Source organism: Balaenoptera physalus (assembly GCF_965194825.1).
Source record: "Balaenoptera physalus genome assembly, chromosome: 13".
NCBI classification, from domain to species: Eukaryota; Metazoa; Chordata; class Mammalia; order Artiodactyla; family Balaenopteridae; genus Balaenoptera; species Balaenoptera physalus.
The window spans coordinates 88,594,353-88,617,997 of record NC_138892.1 but is presented as its reverse complement, the minus strand read 5'-3'; the positions used below and the strand labels follow the sequence as shown (position 1 = coordinate 88,617,997).

Below are 23,645 nucleotides of genomic sequence, written 5' to 3'. Positions count from 1 at the left end.
GAGGGGAAGGAGAGGGAGGAGGAGGGGAGGAGAGGGAGGGGGAGAGGGAGGAGGAGGAGAGGGAGGAGGAGGAGGGGGAGGAGGGGCAGAAAGAGGGGAGGAGGGGGAAGAAGAGGGGGAGGAGGAGGGGGAAGAGAAGGAACGAACTGCTATGCCTTAGGAAAAACTCATTTCCAAATATATTACTGGAGCTAGTCAGAGGAGAAAATTTCAGAAATGAATTCCCAGGTACTGATGTTTCATCCACAAAACCAAACTTTAGAAATAATGTTATTATTTCATTTCTCGTAACTACAGTTCTCTCTGTGGAATCTGAGTGGCCTGATGGACCCAGGAGAGTCAAAAATTCAAGAAAACAGTTATGCTTTTAAATTTTTCTTTCCTTAGTCACTAGATAAAAATCTACTGAGGTTGGTGACAATTCCCAAACTCAATGAACACATAACTGTAAAACATGAAAACACAGTCAAATATTCAAGGTTTAGAATGTTATAATTCATTCATTCAATGAATCTTTATTTTTGTCACAGTATATTTCAAGAATATTTCTGAAAGTACAAATCAAAGACAGGGTTTCAAGATCATTAAACAAAAATGACGTACAAATATCACGTTTTCACAAAATTTACAGTGACCTGTTTTCTTAATTATTTAAATATACATTTAATTAACTTAGTACCAAGGGCTTCTGCATATGTTTCGACATGTTGGACACTGCCCAGGTAGCTACACTACAACCACATGTTTAAAGAACCATCGTGTGTTTCTCTCTCTCTTGCTATATATATATATATTTTTATATATATATATATATATATACATATAAAATTTTAGAATTATTTTAATTATACAATCAATTCTACTAATAATTCATAATTATTGTTCCATAAATTATTAAAATTTTAATCATATTTTATGAGTGAAATCAGTTAATAAGACAAAAGGCTATATTGACAAAGTTCCAAAGAGAGATGATATGTTTTAATTGCAACACCCACCCTGCACATATATATAAAAGAGTAACATGAAGCAGTAAACATCTCTTATCTTTATTACTCATCTTCTCTTGTTTCTATTTTTACCTTGTGTGTTTATTAAAGTGTATGGGTAAAACCAATCGGGTGCTTTGCCTACAAGTGTCAGGCAAATTTACTTGGTTACCAGGGTGTGAAGGTCTATGTGGGGAGGATGAATTTATTTTATCTTTGATAAAATGATTAAAATAGCAGATTATGTGCTTTTTATTTCAGCAGAGAGCAAATACTCTGATTAGGAATTATGAATGTAATATACTGGGGAGCAATGTACTTCAAGTTAAGATGTGATCCCCAATTATAAATTCTGAGATCATTTAATTTATTACTATAGATAATATGTTTCGAATATGTGGAAAAAAATCACATTCCTCTTTTCTAGGAGATGATTCTTAAATACCACCCCCCCACTGGAAATCTTCCTTTTAAAATACTGAAAAGAGCTAGTATTTAAAAATAGACTGCTCTAAATATTCACAGCATCCATTTATTTGAACAACAGGCAAAAATAAAAGCAACTCTTGTTTCCCTCTCCTACTAACAGAACTAACAGGGTCTCAGTGTAACGAAGAAGAGAGACAGGGTTCTTTAGTCCTCACCACTGTTCCAACTAGTGAGTCTCTACTGATTATCTCAGCAACGGCCCAAAAAGCAACAGGAGAAACTTACATACCCCAGGAAAGTTGTAAGTAATGGATAAGAATCTCTGCCCTTATATTTTAGAAACACTGAAAGTATAGATACCCCTTTCCATAAATCTCATCTTTAAAAAAAAATCAACAATGTATCAACACAGGGCTACTGAATCAAAAACATGTAGATTTTACATATTTTCAACATTAATCTCATGGTGAATGTGGATTTTAGGGGAAAAGGGTTCATTTTGAAGATGGACTTCCCCCTATTCTTTGTAATTAGGAGCTCTGAATAATCTTTCATAGCAATTGTCTATTGTTTTAATTTATATAATGTAATAATTTTTTCATTTATGTAAGAACAGTATAGTATCACAATTTCTGCTACTAAAAGCTACCTTAATGAAGTTTGCATAGACATTGAACTACAAAACCTTTCCACACGTAGCTGCTGAATCAGGAAAAGATGATAAAATACTAGTTGGTGAACAGGAGAAGTACCAAGAGGAAACACATGCATGGATCTGATTACTTGAATGTAAGTGAATAATTTGGCAATCTAATGTTAATGAAGATATTTTGAGTGACTTATTAAAGACTAATTTCAGTCTTCCTTCTATCTACCTACCCTCTAATCACTACTATTTGATATGATTTGATGTTTCCTCTTGAATATGGTTATCGAGTCTTACAATGATAAAACATCATCCTGTCCCCTAAATCAGTCATTTGCAAACTTTTCCATCTCAACACACTTGAGAAACATTATACAATCCTATTGGCAACAGTGGCCCATTATGGCAGTAAATCGTATTTAGGAACATATATTTAAAATAGAAGTACTTTTAAAAGTGCCTTCCTCATCCAGCCTTCCGAATCACATCACGCCCCATAGATATGCTGTGTCCTATGGTTGAGAATCATTGCCAATTTACTTAAGAATGGAACGAAATGTTTAATTTTCGGCTTTTATGCCTGAGATGACTATAATAAAATTGCTGATGACTCGTTAAAGAGTTTTTAGATAACACCAGTAATATACTCCTCGTTGCAAATGAAAAATACTGGTGTTCATCCAAAAGTCAGTAATATATCTCTGTAAAAATATCCATACACTTTCAGAGGGTAAAAATATTAGTGAAGTGGGAAGATAAAAGAAATGTAATTTCTAGCTGATCGGTAAGTCCTTATTTTAGTTCTTGCTTCTAACAAATTCCTCCATATATAGGAAAGAGCAGATTTTTCTGCTTCATCCTAAAAAACAAAGAACGATTGCTACTCCCTCCCCCCAGTTTCTATATACAGTCACTAAAATCCATCTGCATTCCAGTCGTCATTACAAATGATAGCTTTGCCAGATCCAGTCCCATAAATTGATATATTGGAAAAACTGGCATGAATATTTTAATGTCCTAACATTCTAAAGGCTAAGCCTTAGGTCTATACGTATACATGAATATTAGGCATTTATATAGGACTATACATACTTTATAATATTCACACATAGAAAAAATTTAACCAAATAGAAAATGCATATATTCCAGAGCTATATTGTCATCTTTGATAAATGTGGGAAATTGAGGCACAGAAGTACCCTCTAGGTGATAACCAAACAGCATATGACAAAGAGCAGAAAGACTGGTAAAATGCCATGCCTTATGTGCTTTCCCCTCTGGTCTAAACACCAGATTGCCATAGAGATTCCTATAAGGAATTCTTTAAGATGAGACCTGAATAAAGTAAATGAAAGATGTGTTTTGAATATGGGGATTCTCAGATACTATTTTTCCTTCTTCATTTCTGGAAAGTTAGTTGGCTCTCCACAAGCTCTTGGTATAATAAACATAAGGTAGTTCTAATGGCTTTTTTGCAGTTATTAAACCACCTCTATTATATAGAAAATGGAAAGTATATACGTAGTTTTTATTCCAATGAAAGTAATTGATACATAAGACCAGGTAGAATAATTTAAGGGTGAAAAATAGGTATGCTCAAAATACACATTTAATGATTAAATATTTTATATGTTTAACAGAATCATAATATGTGATTGAAAAATACCTTGAAATCCCCAGAAAATGGAGATCACCTCATTTTTTAAAATGTACTTTTATTAAAAGCCTTGTTAAAATCTTTTTTCACCACTTTTCATTTACTTAGATCTTGATTTTAAAGGGAACAGCAAATGTATATTTTCCAAGTGCCCTTTCCAAATCCTTAACTTTCAACTCAGTGAAAGTAATCATTTACCTCATTTCGGAATGAATGGTAGTTGGCTAACGAAAGGGAAGCATAAACTCACATTCACTACATTTTTATGTGACCACGAAGAATACTTCTCTCTTACTGTTGGGTCAAAGACCACTGACTGAATCACTCCAGGAGCTCAAAGAGACGTATATAATACCAGTAAGTGAAACGATAAAATTATGTATTAGTATGAGTCTCTATAAAGAAAATACAAACAGTAAGAAAATAACTGTACGGTCAAGAAGTTCCCTCAATGAAAATAATATATTAAAATACTGGACAAATATTTGGATAAATCAAAATATTTGGATTAAAATATATCCAAAATACATGCATATTTTACTATAAAAGTTTCATTACTCTTGTTAACACCTTGGTTTTACCCACGCATTGTCAATGTAAGATAGAGCAAGATCTGTGCCATAAGCGTTTTCAGGGTAATTGGCGGTGTGCTGTAGGCACCCAATCTGAAAGCAGATCATGAGATAGTGGGGAAATGACATTTAGAAACAGAATAAATTACATAACACTGAAACATCTGAACCAGAGCTCTGTGCACTTGGGAGAATTGGGGGAGGGATGCTGCAGAACACCTGACAAACAAGACTGCTTTTTGTTTTTCAAGCCTGCAAGTTGACAGAGAACTGTCGACACCTTATGGAAGAACCAGAAAAACATTCCAGAGAGCAAGAGTTCTGCTGCTATATTTTCTTGACTTTCTTTCTTTTAATTGTCATTCAGAACACAACTTTGGAAGAACAAAGACCAAGTGCATTCTTAAGTTTGGTTCTTTGTTCACCAGTTCAAAAAATGAACTTGTTTTGTGACATTGCCTGACAAGAAATCAGTGTTTCAGAGATGCTTGACTTCTGAGAGGAATACCCACTAAGTATTGATGTTTTTCAACATCACAAGCCTTGTATTTAAACTGACACACAATAAAGAGAATATAGAATATGAATGAAGTATAATTCTACATCGTAACAAAATTGATATATTTTCATCATACACTGTATCAGTGGTGTTTTACTGGTTAAAACTATGGGAGAATTTGAAATTAGAGAAATTTCTAAAAGTGAAAAATAAAAGTTAGATATTCCCAAAAGAAGGAGCGGTATAAAGTGAATAGGGAATGCTATTTTATAATAAATTTTAATAAGACAGTCACATAATGGGGTGAGATAGAGGCACATGGCAGAAATTACTTACTATAAGACCTAGAAAATCCATGCTAATATTGAAAATGTAGTATTTTTCTTCAAAAGAATCCAATCATTCAATCTGTGACATATTAAAATCCTTGTGAGGTGGGGGCTTTTGCAGTTATCTAATCATTTCTTTTTACCAACTATTCTTTCATTTCTACTTACCCTCTCTCGTTTTTCATCTGCTGAAATTCTACTCATCCATTTAATGCAAGCTCCCCCGTGATGCTGTCCCTAAAATCTGCAATCAGGCTATTAACTCTTTCCAAAATATTGCTTATTTACTCCAGCTTTTGTGTGGATGCTTTCAGGGATTGGAGATTACCACTTGACAGAGGGCTTCATTTTGGAACCAGTTTACATGCTAGAAAATTCTTTATCATGGTGAGCCAAACTGAACTCCCTATAATTTTTTTTAATAAATTTATTTATTTTATTTTATTTATTTTTGGCTGCATTGGGTCTTCATTGCTGTGTGCGGGCTTTCTCTAGTTGTGGCAAGCGGGGGCTACTCTTCTTTGCAGTGCGCGGGCTTCTCATTGCAGTGGCTTCTCTTGTTGCAGAGCACGAGCTCTAGGCACATAGTCTTCAGTAGTTGTGGCGCACAGGCTCAATAGCTGTGGCTCACGGGCTCTAGAGCACAGGCTCGGTAGTTGGGGCAAATGGGCATAGTTGCTCCGCAGCATGTGGGATCTTCCTGGACCAGGGCTCGAACCCGTATCCCCTGCATTGGCAGGCGGATTCTTAACCACTGCACCACCAGGGAAGCCCCTGAACTCCCTAAAATTTTAACATGCGTTCAATAAACATTTAGGGAGTCCACCATATCTTTATAGAATTAAAGTAGGTATGAGGTATAAATGTGAATAATGTACAGTTTGTGGCCTGGGTTCAAATCCTAGCTCTATGAAAGTTTCTTTCCCCCCTGATTTTTAACATAATATGTGCTCATTACAGCTACTGAAAACTTCAGAAAACATAAAGAAGAAAATATTGATGATCCATTACTTAGCTTCCAAGCGGATGGTAACTATTCAGGTTCTGGCACATCTCTTTCTGGTCTGCTCTCTCCACCCTCTGCCCTCACCCCACCCCACCCAATATCTTTTATCACAGTTAGAAGCTAATTTGGTTATTGCTTAGCTGGCTACCGCTACATACTTTCAACCAGAGTCCACCTAGAATGTTGGCGCCAAAGAAGAAGGGAAGCCCATTGCACCTCAAGGGCCTGGGTTTCATCCCATCTCTATTCCTGAAGAAAGTTCTCAGGTTACAGGAAAGTGGATGTGGCTGAATTTCTCTGATTCATAATTTTCCCTCTCTGTTATCCTGGAGAAGAATAAATCTCTAAAGAAGGACTTATTTACTTTCCAGACCTGAGCCAAATGCTGCTAATTTTTTTTTTTTTCAATTATCTTATTGGATCTACTTTAAAGATCCCACCAAGGGGAACTCTCTCCTCACAAATAGGGCCTCTACATTATCAGGGAAGCAAAAGATTATATTTCTTATCCAGTCCTGAGAAGTTATGTCTGTCCTAACCTGTAGAGGCTGAACTACGCAGCAGCCCCTGAAGTAGGCTGCTTCACCAGTAAATCCCACTCCAGAGATGGTCTGGGAGATGGTCAGGTCCAGAAAGCCCACAGTCTCTTCTGGCAGAAAGTTGTCAGAAGTAATGGTCCTGCATAAAAAATGGGGGTAAAGCTATTCTACTAAAAGCTGCATCTTGAGCTGGCCCTAAGTTAACGATCATTATCCAAGTAACGGATAAAAAAGTTTCATAGACCAAGTTCAGATACCTATATAAAGACACCTGTAATAGATTGCAAAAATCAAGTAACTGATAAAAAAGTTTCATAGACCAAGTTCAGATACCTATATAAAGACACCTGTAATAGATTGCAAAAATCAAGTAACTGATAAAAAAGTTTCATAGACCAAGTTCAGATACCTATATAAAGACACCTGTAATAGATTGCAAAAATGTCCACAAATTCTTCCCATACCTGTACAAATACCCTTTTGCAATGTACCTTTAAAGCTCTTCCTTGGTATATGTATACGTATAGCTGATTCATTTTGTTATACAGCAGAAACTAACACAACATTATAAAGCAATTATACTCCAATAAAGATGTTAAAAAAAAAAAAAAAAAGAAAGCTCTTCCTTAAGAGGTGGAGTCTATTTCTCCAGCCCTAAGTCTGGGCTTCGCCATGTTACTTGCTTTCGAGCACTGCACGTTAGCTGTGGTCCAAGAACGCACTTGTTCTTTGGGACATGTCCTCTCTTGCTGGTCTTTAGAAGACCTCCTAGAAGAGCGGTCCCCAACCTTTTCTGGCACCAGGCACCGGTTTCATGGAAGACAATTTTTCCATGGACCGGCCGGGGGGTGGGGGGGGCAGACGGATGGTTTCAGGGTGATTCAAGGACATTACATTTACTGTGCACTTTATTTCTATTATTATTACATTGTAATATATAATGAAATAATTATACAACTCACCATAATGCAGAATCAGTGTGAGCCCCGAGCTTGTTTTCACTTGCCACTCACTGATAGGGTTTTGATACGAGTTTGCGTACAATTGATTTATTATGCTCTCTGTGCAGTCAAACATCTCTGCTAATGATAACCTGCATTTGCATCCGCTCCCCAGCGCTAGCAATACCGCCTCAGCTCCCCCTCAGATCATCAGGCTTTAGATTCTCATAAGGAGCGCGCAACCTAGATCCCTCGCATGCGCAGTTCACAGTAGGGTTCTTCCCCCTTGAGAATCTAATGCCACAGCTGATCTGACAGGAGGCGGAGCGCAGGTGGTAATACGAGCGATGAGGAGCAGCTGTAAATACAGATGAAGCTTCGCTAGCTCGGCCGCCACTCACCTCCTGCTGTGCGGCCCGGTTCCTAACAGGCCACAGACTGGTACCGGTCCGTGGCCCAGGGGTTGGGGACCCCCGTCCTAGAAGATAAAAGACCGCATGGAAAGAGGCCCCAACCATCCAAGTAGTCTCAACCATCCTGGCCAACCCACCAAATCATGAGCTAAATAAAATGGTAGCTGTTTTAAGACACTGAGTTTTTAGGTGGTTTGTTAATTATCAAAAATGCTGATGGATATAACACCTTACCCAATCCACTAATCAATACTTTGCAGTTAGGGCTATCCAACCAGTTAAAATGTCAATGAACTGTGTGTTCCAAAATCAACAGTTTCTTTTCTTTTTTTTAAAGTGTATTCTAATTAATTAATTTATTTATTTATGGCTGTGTTGGGTCTTCGTTTCTGTGCGAGGGCTTTCTCCAGTTGCGGCGAGCGGGGGCCGCTCTTCATCGCAGTGCGCGGGCCTCTCACTATCGCGGCCTCTCTTGTTGCGGAGCACAGGCTCCAGACGCGCAGGCTCAGTAGTTGTGGCTCACGGGCCCAGTTGCTCCGCGGCATGTGGGATCTTCCCAGATCAGGGCTCGAACCCGTGTCCCCTGCATTGGCAGGCAGATTCTCAACCACTGTGCCACCAGGGAAGCCCCAAAATCAGCGCTTTCAAAGCAACCTTTCTCCATTTTGTCCATAAAGGATTCATTATTTTGAAAGAATATATTTTCATATTTATCTATATTGATACTTATCCTAATTCATTCCTTTTAACCGTTGTATGAATAAACCCTATAATTTATTTTTTGTCTTTTGAAAGTATTTTGATTGTTCGTTTCCGTCCAATTGCATATTGCCAAATTGCTCTCCATAGTGACTACACCAATTACCACTGCCACTAAAATTGTAGGAGAGCTCCCATTGCTCTTTACCCACACCGACATTGGTATTGTCATTCATTTTTTGGCAATCTGATGGGATTGAAATGGTATATTATTTTAATTTGAATTTCTATCACAACTAGTAAAGTTGTAGATCATTTTATTTGACATTTATATTATTTCTTCTGTAAAATGCCTGTTTATTTCCTTTACTCATTTTAATATAGGTTGTTTGCCTTTTTCCTACTGCTAAAGTTCTAAATGTTTATCCTTTGGCGGCTATAGGTTTTCCAATAGCTCCCCTTGTCAGTGTCTTGTTTTTCTGTTTTTTTGTTTTTGTTTTTTTTAATGGTCTCTTTTGATGTATAGAAAATGCAATTTTACTGAGGCCAAATTTACTAATCTTTTCCTTTATGAAATCCTTCCTTAACCTGAGGTCATAAAAATACTATTTTTGACTGTAGAATTTTTTAAGTTTTGCTTTTTACTTTCAGATTTTAAAGCCACCTGGAATTTATTCTGTCACTAGGATCTAAATTTACTTTTTTCCATATGGATAACCAATTGTCCTAGCACCATATACTGAAGAGCCCATACTTTCCCTACCGATTTTTAATGCTACCACTGTCAAGTACCGTGCTTTCATATATGAATTTAACTGTTTCTGGACTCTCAATTCTTCCCTCTCTGGTCTATATGACAGACTTAATGCCAATTCCATACTGTCTAAATTTTTTGGCTTTACAATAGGTAATGAGATTTTACAGAAAGTAATTTCCAAATCTATACTTCTTCAAAATTATCTTGGCTACTTCCTCCTTTCCTTTGTTTCCCCAAGAAAATCATTTATAAGTACAGTCTCCCTTCCGGAATGATTGGTGATGATAGTCTTGAATGTAAAGGCTGTGCATGATAAATCCTCTTTTAATTCTTCATCATTTACAGCCTCAACACACACACACACACACACACACACTACAGAGAGACAGAGAGACTTCCTTGATTATTCCAGGGAAAAAATAGGCTTCCAAAAAAGCAGGAGAAAGGGAAAAATTCTATCAATTACTGTATTTTATACTTAAATGAAACAGAATTTGAATAGTTTTCTTTCTTAACTCTGTTAATATAACATCATCTTCCCCAAGTAGTTGATCTCTTCCTTTCTCACCTATACAATGTTGGGGAAGTTTCTTTGCCTACTTGTCCTCTCCCTTAGTTTTTTTTGTTTTGTTTTTCAAACTTAAAGGAAGTCTAGATTTTAGTTTTCCTGACAGGTGATTCCTGATGCTTCTTCCTTTTCTTCTGCTTGGACTCCCTTTGATTCCAGTATTTTTGTACTATCAAAAATGTGGGGTCTAGTTCCCTGACCAGGGATCAAACCTGGGCCCGCTGCATTGGGAGCACACAATCTTAACCACTGGGTCCCCAGGGAAGTCCCTCATTGTTTTGACTTGCATTTCCCTAATGCCTTATGATGTTGAGCAGTTTTTTCACACACTTGTTGGACATATGTATATATTCTTTGGTGAAATGTTTATTAAAGTCCTTTGCCCATTTTTAAATTGAGTTGTTTGTCTTTATGTTGTAGAGTTGCAAGAATTCTTTATATATTCTAGATACTAGGCTGTTATCATATATGATTTATCAATATTTTCTCCCATTCTTTGGATTTTGTTTTCATTCTCTTGAAATACCCTTCAATGCACAAAAGTTCTTAATTTTGATGAAATCCAATTTATCTATTTTTTCTTTTGTAGCTTGTGCTTTTGGTGTCATATCTAAAGCACCACTGCCCAACTCATTCTCATAAAGATTTACCCCTATGTTTTCTTCTAGTAGTTTTATAGTTTTTGAGCTCTTATATTTAAGTCTTTGATTAATTTGGAGTCAGTTTTCCTATATGGTGTCAGTTAAGGGTCAAATTCATTCTTTTGCATGTGAATATTCAGTTGTCCCAGAACTACTGTTATCTTTTAGGCAGTTAAACCAGTAATAAAACAAGTCCAAAATGAATTAGGTTCCATGTGAAGAATCCTCCCTCATTTATATGATTAGTACCCAAATGTTTCAACTTCATGATATACACTACTATCACACGCTCATCTGATGTATGTCTTGGAATAAGCTGTCCAAGAATAAGCTGGAATAACTTTCATTATAATATAATGAAAAATTTTTAAAGATTATAGTATAATCTTTAAAAATCTCATCCCATGATGCCTTGTCTTTTTTTTTTTAATCTAAAGTCCACTTTCTAATCCATCTCCCACTCAATGATGTTTAAACTTTTGAACTTATTTGTATTCCACTCAACTATTCTCACTGTTATTTTTAGAGAAGTTTGGAGCATTCTCAGAGAAGTTTGGAGCATTTACTGAGTTCTAAAAATCTACAATATTCTATGCCGTATCTATTAACTTCTGTTTCCATTTTCACCAGTTTCATTATTTTCTTTTCAACAACTTTAGTCACTGTAATGTTGTGATAATTATTGGAAGTAGGTAGTGGCCAGTGAATTTTGTAAATCATCATGAGACCTTTCTTACTAACAAAATTGGTTACAGGTAGGGCGTAACTAAAAAGATGTTAGTGCTCATCTCCTTATTAACCACTTAGATCTATTAACAACCACATTAGTACTTTTCAGCAAGAGTCCTATGTTACAAATATCCTGCTCTTGGGGTTTCCAATGGCAGTGTTCTATTTTTAGTCTTATAATTTTGCAGAGGTAAGACTGCTTTGGAAATATTTAAGTTATGATACTACCATACACACAAGTGCACACGCACACACACACACACACACACACAAACACACAGAGTTTTCAATTGTTTGAGACACTGGCATTAATTTGACCCTTTTACTGAATTCATTTATCCCCCAATGGGCTCTACCCTGTAAATTTCAGGACTTATTAACAGGGGAAGGTTTTAAGAAATGGCCACAGTGCTTACAAAAAATGGATTTGAATGCTACTACTCCCTTGATAAACTAAATGTTCTTAGATATCAGAAGGACTCTAGAAATGTGAGAACAAAAACAAAATTTCCTTTAGTAAGGCAAATTTTCTTCCCATAAATGTATATGGTTGTCTTGAACTTTCAGCTTTCACCTTCTCCAGCCTTTCTCTGTTACATCCCTCTCCCTAAAGAGGCAGGTTTGTCCAGCTCCTGAGCTCACATTGACCAAGAGTAGTAATAACCAGGAGCCATATCGCCACCAGAAGGAAAGTTCTGGAATTAGCTATGTGTTCATATGCTCAGACTTATGTTAGCCTTGGGTATCTATGTGCCCTGCACAAAGTACAGTTTTCTTGTTCACTGTGTTTCAGCACGTTTCATGCTCAACCAAAAGGCTATTTATTAATCCTGGAATCATTTCTGAACATGGAATTCATAGCTGAGGCTCTGATAATTTCTAAAATTTTTGTCTTCTATTTCTCCATTAGGCCAAACCTGATACCCACAAATTTCCAATCTCTAGTTAGGGTCTTATTCCAAATGGAGTTAATTCTCCACCAACATAACCCTGACATAGAGTCTGACTTCAGTCATTTCCTTTTCTAAAATAATCTATGTAACAGTTGTGACTTTTTAAAATATCTAAGCTGCATCTGATTAACCCCAAGATCGTTGTATTGGAGTTTTAATTATTGGTCATATCCTTTGTGGCTTTTGTAGGTCAGGATCCTTGAGGAAGCAGATCCTGAGATGAAAACTTTCAAGCAGGAAGATTACTTGGTGTACTCTTGGGATCAACAACCTGGGAGGCAACAGGATTGGTCACAGAGAGGAGCTAAACTGTAATATAATCCAAATAAAAGCCTCAGAAGTTCCTACAGGAGTCTTTGGTGGCCATTCAGAGTTTTTCTAAATTGGGATGAAGGAGCTGAACCTTTATAGTACTTCATCAACCAATCACTGGATGCAGGGTGCCCACAGGAAGCGGGTGGGACATGGGGCAAAGTAGCTCTCTTCAGGTGAAGCAAGTCTCAGAAAGTGAGTCAGCTGAGAATTTCTGGATGCCAGCAATTCCAGCAGCTGAGGGAATGAGTGCTTCAGGTGTGAAGAGAAGACTGGGTGACATAAGGTGCCTTATACTAAAATTAACTACCTCTCAACATGAGCCTACCTAGTGATTTGCTTACGAAGTACTAGGTGGTCTCATAGATGCAAATGCACTGGTTATGACATCAAGTAGGAAGTGGCTTTCTCCTCCCTACACACCCCCTGTATCAACAAATCGTGCTAAATGGACACTCCCTGATTCATCAATTAGCTGTGAGACAAGGTGTCTCACCTTTTTATTGAAACCTTCATTTGGTTAGTTGTAAAATGAGAAATTTGCTTATGATGAGCTCTAAAGGTACATTCCAACCCTACTATTCTATGATGATAATGATATTATGTCAGATTAAGTGTAATGCAGATGCACAAATGCAGTTCTTATGCAGGAACTTAGAATCTCACAGTTCTTTTAAAATACTTCTCTACTTCAGTTCTTGCTCCCATTTCCTGCATCTACAATCTCTCCCTTTTCATTGGACTGTGGGTATTAGAATATCAAACATATTCTGGCTTTTCCCATCTTAAAAAATAAACAAATAAAACTTCGCTTGAACTCTGTATCTCCCACTATTATCCTTTTGTCAGCCTCCCCATTCACAGCTCAAATTTTTGAATAACAATTCTAAACTCAAGGTCTCCCCTTCCAAACCACCCATCTCATTCTTTTTTATTTATTTATTTATTTTATTTTTTATTTTTGGCTGCATTGGGTCTTCATTGTTGCGCATGGGCTTTCTCTAGCTGTGGCGAGCGGGGGCTACTCTTCGTTGCGGTGCACGGGCTTCTTGCAGAGGCTTCTCTTGTTGCGGAGCACAGGCTCTAGCCATGTGGCTTCAGTAGTTGTGGCACGAGGGCTCAGTAGTTGTGGCTCACGGGCTCTAGAGCTCAGGCTCAGTAGTTGTGGCTCATGGGCTCTAGAGCTCAGGCTCAGTAGCTGTGGCGCACTGGCTTAGTTGCTCCACGGCACGTGGGATCTTCCCAGACCAGGGCTTGAACCCGTGTCCCCTGCATTGGCAGGCAGATTCTTAACCACTGCACCACCAGGGAAGTCCCCCACCTAATTCTTAAATCTACTTACTCCAATCTGCTCCCATTCCCCACCATCGCATGGAAATGGTTCTTTTCAAAGTTAAAAATCACCACAGTTTTCCAGAGTCAGCAGCGTTGACACCATTGTCACTTTCTCCTCTCCTGGCTTCCTCCTATGTCCCTGGCTCTTTCTTTCTCAGTCTCATTCCATTACTCAGTCTTGAAAAGTTGAGTACCTCAATCTAGGTACTGGGACCTCTTCTTTATCTACACTCTCTTCAGGTGATCCCATCAAAGCCAATGGCATTAGATGCCATTTTTATATGCTGATGAGGAACAAATTTATATCTCTAACCCAGAACTTTCCTCCAATCTCTGGACTCTTATATAACTAACCTATTTGATATCTCTGCTTCAATATAGAATTGTCTTTGCACATTTAATAAATCCAAACAAAACTCCCAGAACTCTTGATTTTTTCAAATCTGGACGTTCCCAGCTTTCCCCCTCTCACTAAGTGTCATCTGTATCTACCCAGAGCCCAGTCCAAAAATATGGAGTCAGTACTGACCTTTTTTCCTTTTTCATCCTGTTTATTAGCAAGTCAAGTCAGTTTAACCTCCGCAGTATGCATTAACCCCCATATTTTTCTTCACCTCTGCAATCACCATCCTAGTCTAAAATTTATCAATTCTATTGCAATAACCTCCCAAGGAATCCTTCCATTCTACTCTTCCTCTCTCCGACCCCTTTTCCACAGATAGCCCAGTGATCTTTTTCAAAGAAATCAATTAGCTTAAGTCACTCCCTTCTTAAAATCCTTCAGTAGGATCTATTACTCTCAGAATGAAAACTAAGCTTTGAGTCACTGCCTAAGAGGCCTGGCTCTTGCCTACCTCTCCAATTTTATCTTCTAAAATTACACTCCACACCAGCTATGATGCTCTAACTACACCAGCTTCTTTCCTGCTTCTTGAACTTGGCAATATTTTGCTCCTCTCCAAGACATCTCCCTTGCTGTTCCTTGTCGAGGAAAATCTTCCTCTACAATTCCTGCAATTTCTGACCCGTTCCCATCCTCCAGCTCAACTCTCAAAGGAAAACCTCCTATAGAAGCTCTCTCCAAGTGTCTGCATCCTCTTTATTTCCTTCATAATTCACACTCATTTCAATCTGTAATTACCCTTTTTAACTTAATAACTGTCTACTTCCCCCAATAGAATACAGTCACTACACAAGCAGGACCTCATTTGTCTTTTGTTTTGCTCTGTCCACAGTTCCTGACATACAGTAGATGCTAAGTGTAATAAATAGTAATTAGTAATTATTGAGTAAATGAATGATCAAAACAATATACATCAACTCATTGGTACAAGAGATAAAACAAATACCTATATCATTCAAAATCTCTATTCCTTCTGCAGATTATGAACGGCAAACGTTACTTCTGGCTTTCTTCCCCTTTACTATGCTGTGCTCCTCACCTTCCTTTAGTATAAATCGGTATGACATGCTTAGGGAACGAAAATTACTTTTAACATCAATTTAAAAGAAGTATGATGTAGAGGGTAGATCCATGCCAAAATAATCCCATAGTTCTTCTAAAAAACGTACAGCAAAAAACTCGGATTATCCAATGTTTTAAATCATCTGCATCGAACTGGATTCTTGTGAGTTGAGTATAAGGTCTCTGCAGCCAAGGATTTCCTCCTGCCATATCTCTCACTTGGTTCTATTTTCCAAGCATAACCCCGACATTACAAACAACTAGGCTCCAAATCTCCATTAAATTATCTGTTCTTCTCCTTTACTGAATACAGAATTGTTGTTTTGGCTAGAATTAGTCAGGCACAGTTAGTACAATAACACTCAGTGCCTTCCCATGTAGCACCTGCTGCATGTTATTTATTTCTTGTTAGCTACATGGTTCAACAAATTGTGTCTTTTAACAGCTCATTGAGTACAGGAGGAGGAAGATGGCAGTGGAATTGTTGATAATGTTCAATGGTGTCAATATATTTCTTCTCAAATAATCCAGCTAGTAAATTTGCACTAGTACCATTTATTTCTTTGGAAAATTCCTCTGCCACATAATTTCCAAATCACCTTGAGCAGATAGCAGCATGAGGAGAATAAGTACAATGATCCATGACTTTAACCTGTTAGCAAAGGTGATTTTAATTGACCGAATGCAGTATATGGAAATGAACCAATAATCCTTTTCAAAAAGCTTAAAGATGTTAAGATAATGTTCGGATGTTAAATTTCCATACATTATTTAGAGCTTTTGGATTTAACAATATGCTTAAATACCACACCATTGAGAGAATAAAATTTACATCAAGAACATTTCTAGGGCACTCCAATGTCACCAGGACAGACATCTAGAACACAGTTGCATTAAAGTCTCCAAAATCTATGGGTATACACACATTTGACAATATCCCAGCAAATCCACTAATTCAATTTTACCGATGGGCAAAATTCAACAAAGAGCCCTTGAATAAAGTACAGGGAAGGGCAGTGGCTACTAATTTTTTCATCTGTGCATTTGTTTTATTATGCTGGAAACTCTAATTGAACTTTGTTCCAAGCTATTAACCTATGACAGAAGACTGTGGAGAGAAGATTTCACTGACATATAGAACAAAGAAAAAGAAAGGGCGTGAAAATTACAATGACAAGGTTGCCTTAGCAGTTTTGAGGTGGTAAAATGAAATCCCTGACTAATAGGCCTGGCTAACATAGGAAGGGTGAGGATGTGAAGGAGAGAGAACAATCTTGGGTTGAACCCAAGAGGTTTCTCCAAGGATCCATAATAGATACACACTGCTATTGCCAAGTTCAAATTGCAAAGCAAATTAAAGTAGGCCTCTAACTGTTATAAGTTGTATAAGAGGTTCATATACAAGGAATAAATAAAGAAGCATTAAGAGTAAATTGTTGATGTTATCTAAGCAGCTATGTGGTTTTTTTTTTGTTGTTGAGAAAATGCTAATATCTTTGCTTTACATTTTATAAATTATTCAGCCTTCTTGGTTTTTAGGAACTCAAAAATCTTCAATAATAATTTTTCCTTCAATGTCATTATCTTAATTCTCACTTGAACTATAAAGAATAAAGTATAAAAGCATTGTAAAATAGCCTAACTTATGAAAGAATTGTGCATGGAACTTTATATAACATCATAGGAACAAGCCAATCTTCTGCATCAAAGTTATGCTGTGAATGATGATTTAAGTAGTATTTCTCAAATATGGGATAAAAAAACTATGTGCAAGATGTAGTGGAGTTATGATCTTATCGAAGCTCATTAACATTATCTTCTTCCGGAAAAAGAATGCCAGTGTTTTCTTTCATAGCCAGCATATGTGTCTTCTGATGAGAAAAAATCATTAAGGAAAGTCTTGGAGGTTTAAAGCTGGAAGGAATAAAACTGTTGCAAGTATTGTTTTTCCAGAAAAAGTAAAGAGGGTACAAAAAAGTTCTGAGTCTCTATCTTGCAACCAAATTTTGAATCTCTTTATTTTTTAAATGTTATAATTACACATGCATCCTAATAGAAATAGTGAATAAAATTTTATCTGTGTTTTTGGTAGGTTCATTGTGAACATACACACAAGAAAGTTTACTGAATGTACATTAATACCAAAATTGGAAAACCAATGTGTTGAGAAATAGAGAAACTAGCAAAGATTATCACAATACAGTGAATTCACAAATTCTATACTGAAATGACCACCGTTAGGTTCAACTGATTATTTATTCTAAGCAGTAGGAAACATCATCTACAGATTTTATTGATCCAAAGGCCAAGAAAAAATTTGCTCACTGTAAAGGATACTTTTATATTCTAAAGATAACTTCTGGGAAACCAAATGCACATATTTAGGAGATCATACAATCCAGAGACTTTATAGATTTAATTTAAGAAGACTCTGAAAAAGTTCCACTAAAGTAATGATTTTTAAAGAAAATTTAAACAACATAGTATGTAAGATACATAGAGCATGCTTACTGATGTCATCATCATTACTCCTGATACACTGTCACTGCAAACAATTGTTAACACATAGCTCAAGATGATGCAATATCTACCATTCTAATACACCATCAACATAAACCAGTAAGCAGTGCCAGGAGCAGGACCCTTTCAGAAATGTCTCCACCAAAAGAGCTCTTTGTAGATGAATGCAGATTAATTCAGAGCACTGGCTTATCTTGAGACAATAGTATGTCCCAACGTAACAGTTGGGTTTTAGGTACAATTGCTTTATTCCAGAATAGCCATAGAAGTGGGGGCCTTGATCATCAATAAGTAAAATCTCAGATTGCTATTATTTCACTCAAGCCATACATAGTCCAGTCAGATGTGACTTATTATTTTGAGTTGTTCTGATCACTAACTTTAAAATGGTTTACTACCAAGAAAAAGAGACACTGTCTATTATTCACTGCAGAGTGAAGGCAGCCATTAGTTTGGCCCTTCTCATAACATCGGTTACATTGTTGGTAGCTGATAAATTCATCTCAATGCCTCTATGTTACTTTATTCACCATGTCAAAGACGAACTCACCCCTAAAGCACACTTATTTAGAGTTTATACTATCAGCCCTTGTTGGAAAAAAAATAAGTAAATGATTTAATCCCATTTTGCTTTTTAAAATATTTAGATGAAACCATAACAAATCTGTAAGCAGTAAACTAAAGACTTGGTAAAATATAATACAATTTCATATAATTTCAATTTGCACATAAAGAATATGAACTATTTCCTCAAATATTTCCTCACTTTAAAGGATAAAAGTATCCTTTACCGTGATTTTTCTCATCAATGACTTGATCATTTAATGTTACTATATTCAGAGTATGTAAATTAAAGAGAATGTCCTCCTAGGAAAAGCATTCAGAATAAGTTTTGCCCCAAGACAAAAAGGAAGAAAGAAGCTTGACTATAATCATAAACAAGTCAAGAAGCACCTCCCTTTTTTCACAATTTAGGAAATCATGTTTCATTCTTTTCCTTATTAGTTGAGAATATCCGCCATCAGTAAGAAAAAAAGATTAGTCCACCGTACTACTACTTACTTCTTAATCTTAAAAGTGTTAAAAGGAGCAGGAGCAAACCTTTGCCCTTGGGATAGGCAAGAATTTCTCAAATAAGAGATAAAAAGTATAAACTATAAAAGAAAAAAACTGGTAAAAATGAGATTTTATAAAAAATCAAATATTTGCACTTAAAAAGACAATGTTTAAAAAACAAAAGACAAGCAAAACATGGGAGATTGTATTTGCAATACAAGTATCCGACAAACAACTTGTATCCAGAAAAACATAAAACCTCTTACAAGCGAATAATTAAACAAACAATCCAACTTAAAAAGGGGCAAAGTGGGACTTCCCTGGTAAGACTCCGCACTCCCAATGCAGGGGGCCCGGGTTCCAACCCTGGTCAGGGAACTAGATGACGCATGCCTGCCGCAACTAAGAAGCCCGCGTGCCCCAACTAAAAAAAGATCCCGTGCGCCGCAACTAAGACCCGGCGCGGCCAAAATAAATTAATTAAATAAATATATATATACTTTTTAATTTAAAAAAATAAAAATGGGCAAAGTATTTGAACAGACTTTTTCATCAAAAAGATATATGAATGACCCATTAGCTCACAAAAAGACAATCAACTTCACTAGGCATTAGGGGAATATAAATTAAAAGCACAATGAGAGACCACTTTATACATATTTAAATAACTACAATTTAAAAGACTGACAATGCTGAGTGTTGGTGAAGATATGGAGTAACCGGAACACTCACATATTGCTGTTGGAAGTATAAAAATGTCACATCTACTTTGGAACACTGCCTGTTTTTTATATATATATGCTAATTATATGACTGAGCATTCCATTCCTATGTAATTGCCCAAGAGAAATGAAATATATGTCAGACAAAAACTTGCACACAAACATATACAGCATTTTTATTCAGAATTACTAAAAAATGAAATAAAAAAACAAACCCCAATGTTCATCATCAGATGAAGGGATAAACAAAATGTGATATAATCCAAATAATGAAATCCACAATAAAAAGGAATAAACTATTGACACATACAATAATGTGTTGAATCTCAAAAACATGCTAGGTAAAAGGCCAGACACAAAAGAGTACATGCTGTATGATTCCATTTATTTGAAATTCCAGGAAAGGCAAACATCGAGAGAAAGCAGATGAACGGTTGTCTGGGGCCAGAGGTAAAGGAAGAAACTGACTATGAAGGGTCATCAGCAAATTTTGGAGGATGGAAATGCTCTGTAACTTGGCTGTGATCGTGATTTCATGGGTATATACATCTGTCAAACTTTATTGAATCATATACTATAAATGGGTACAGTTAATTGAATATAAATTGAGCTTCAATAAAGTTGATTTGAAAAAAAGAAGTACCTCCTTTAGTTACTATTTGAAAACTGTGTAAATAAATGCGATTGTGCATACTTACAGACCATCTATTCTATTGGGAAAATATTCAGAAGTACATAATGGCCTCTAGATGCAATGTAAAATGTGAAATAATTCATGAAAATGTATTTGCCGAAAGATTACAAAGACAAGTAAAGTCAAAAGTGTTCAAAATAAAAAGAAAAATGCATTGGAATCCATGTTATTTAACATGCATAAAAGAAATTAGAGATACCCTAAAAGGGATAATAAATTTGATTAGCTAGTCTCCAACATCAATGAAATCTAATACAAAAATCAAATGAGACAAAATTGCCACAAAATTGAGGAGAGATAATGAAGAACCATACAAGTATTGAGTTAACATTAACAATCCTAAGTAGAAGGAATGAAAATTGGTTAGGGCAAGCCTTTTATATATATATGCTATTCCTCTGCACCATGCCTGAATCTCTAACTACTGGGTACCTATTAATCTCCTCTAATCGCTCCAGGCAAATATTGTTTCTTCCACCAGAGCATGTTATGACTGAGTTAAAATACTCATTACTGCTTGCCTCATATACAAACAAACTGCGAGCAACTTTGGGGCATCAACTCTTCTTATCTGGGAAAAAAAAAACCAAAAAATATCTAAAACAGTGCAATGCACGTACCTCGGTATAAGTGAAGTTTAGGAGATTATAGCCTAAGGAAGAATGATTGCTTTGATAACACCATTTAAACCTTCCAAATATACTTTGTTGGTAAATACACTAAATAGGAAGGGGCGTTTTGCTTTCTCAAAAAAGTTGTAGAAGTGGAAACATTTATGGCCTTTGTCGGTTCTACAGAATTTTAACAAACTACCACTCACACATTACTGAATTTTAAAGTGGAAAAGGCCAGGGTTTCTTGTTGAGAAAAAAAATGCATTAGTGTTTCATTGGTGTTCAGTGGAAGTGTGTTTTACTCCTTCTAAGATAAAGCTCCCAAAGGAAGGGTTTAAAAGGAATTCCTGCATCTTTAACCTAAGAGGATGAAGACCTTGATATGAAGAAAGGACAAAGCTAAGATTGCAGGGGAGAGAAAAGAATTGAAACAATCAATGTGTTGATGCCAGCTTAAAGAGGGTCACTGAGAGATCAGCATTACCTGCATCTGTTCCTTAATTAAAAAGAGAAAGATGACAGTGTCCACTACTCATCACTATGGTAACATTCAAATATCAGGCAGTTTGGACCAGCAGGCCACTCAAAAGCAAAGCCCAGTGAATGTTTAAGTAAATCCATATAACATATAGGCTTATTCAAAATATGATGTAGCAGAGCTACAAATAAAGTTTTAAAATCAAGCCAAGTGTTTATTTTCCTCAGGCATCTTTTAAGTTAAAAACATTAAAGAAAACATGCTAATGAAAAGGCAGAATAGGATACATTATGTGTGAGGGGGAGGTCTTTTAAAAGAGTTTTTGAACAGATTTCCATTGTTTCTCTGTACAAGTTGTATTACATTATCTTTTGCCTTTCACCATTTCTATGATCCAAGCTGCATCCACTCTAATTGTCTACGATTTTCATTGTTCATTTCGTTCCATTTTTATTCTGCAGAAATATATTTCACTTACACTAATTATTGTTTGTGTATGGTTTTTGTTAATTATAGATTTTCCACCCTTTTATCTTCTCGTTTCCTATCTTCTCATCCAATTCATGCATCATCATTACCGTCATCAAAGAATGTTAATCACTGAAAACTGTGGTTTTCTTTTCAATAATCAAGCAAAACTTGTAGAACTTCTCATTACCTGAATGATGTTATATGTCATTTATTGTACTATATCACACACACTGTATCCTTCACTTCTGTCAACAAGTTAGCTATTATCTGTTCTACAGGTATCTTTCTAACATTAAAAAAAAAAATTAAAAGTTTAAAATCTCATTACTGATGGCCATTACAAAATAAGACAATCACGTTTACACAAATAGCATACACATTTGTTCTATATTTTACACAGCTTTTATGATAGAAAGTGATTATCAAACATGCTTTTTTGACACACTGCATTTGCAAAATGCATCTTATTTAACAGAGTACTATCCTCTACTGCTGTTGAAGCCTTTACAAAGAAATAGGCTATTTTCCTACTTAAATGTTACCCTTCTCAGAGCAGTAGCAGTTCCATAAGCCAGCAAGGTGTTATAGGGAGGGAAGTAATAGCACTGTTTGCTCAGGCAGTATAATGTTCTATTGACATTGGATTCATTATATGGTCTACATTAACATTATTTTTACTTGAACACGGTAAAGCTCTTTGAGCTAGCAATATTTTAAGTTTTCTCTGCCTCACAGGGCATTTATCTCTATTCTCTTGTTCCTATTTCCAGTGTTTCATATTTGAAACCTGTAGGTTTAATATTACAATAACATTTTACTCAATCAAAACGAATCTTTACTTCGAAAGTTTTATTATATTGCTACTACAAATAGTTGCCTCAAACATCTTACTCTGACAGTATGACTTTAAACAGCACTTTCATTGTAAGTAACCAATTTTTATATTATCAATTTTCCTTCACATTTATTCTTGCTTTAAAAAATCTTCTAACTCCAGCTCAGATACATAGCAGCACCAGGCTGCATTATGACTACTTGAAAACAGTGAGCCAATTCAAATGAAAGAACACAGAATAATGGGTAAAATCCTTTTCTTTATGTAGTGTTCTGAAAAACTACAAAAGCATAACTCCAGCTTTTGTTTAAGATATTCATCTTTTTCTAATTTTGAAGAATTATGCACTTCTACCACTTTCTGCCTCTTTAAGGCTTTCTAAACAGTCAATTTAATCACCGGGAGTTCCTTTATTAAAAATAGCAGAGACAGTCCTGATCTGGTAAAACACTTCTGAAAGTGAGAAACAAGTAGTGAAGTCTCACCCACAATCACCTGCTTCTTTATGCAAATCCTGAATCTAGCTGCTTCTCATATCCACTAGGGGGATCATTACACAGTAAAAATAGATTGGTCTCTTTATAGGTGTTTTCTTCCTAACTTAATAGCACGAAGAAGAAAATTAGTTTCAAACAACAAAACAAAAATCACGTCGACAGAACTAATGGTAAAATATTTTAATAATATTAGATGTTGAAAAGTATTTCTGGTTATTTTAAAAAACTGTTATTTTAAAATCCACATTCGGAAACTAAGCCTATAGTCCATGTCCTAAT

At 36.1% G+C, this 23,645-nt stretch overlaps 1 protein-coding gene and 1 long non-coding RNA gene across 6 annotated transcripts in view; one reads left to right on the top strand and one right to left on the bottom strand.

Annotated features, from left to right (window-relative positions):
• Window positions 1–20,719, top strand: part of LOC309640715 — a 93,541-nt gene extending 72,822 nt beyond the window's left edge. Inside the window, exons 2-3 of one of the 5 annotated variants that reach the window (XR_014252346.1) lie at window positions 1,579–6,150; window positions 12,557–20,719. This is a non-coding gene — a long non-coding RNA (uncharacterized lncRNA). Of the gene's footprint in view, window positions 1–1,578; window positions 6,952–12,556 lie in introns of those variants that run through there. The other 4 variants (XR_014252348.1, XR_014252349.1, XR_014252350.1 and 1 more) reach the window with 4 other exon arrangements.
• Window positions 1–23,645, bottom strand: part of SOX5 (SRY-box transcription factor 5) — a 990,465-nt gene that overhangs the window by 523,568 nt on the left and 443,252 nt on the right. The gene's annotated exons all lie outside the window — the stretch shown is intronic.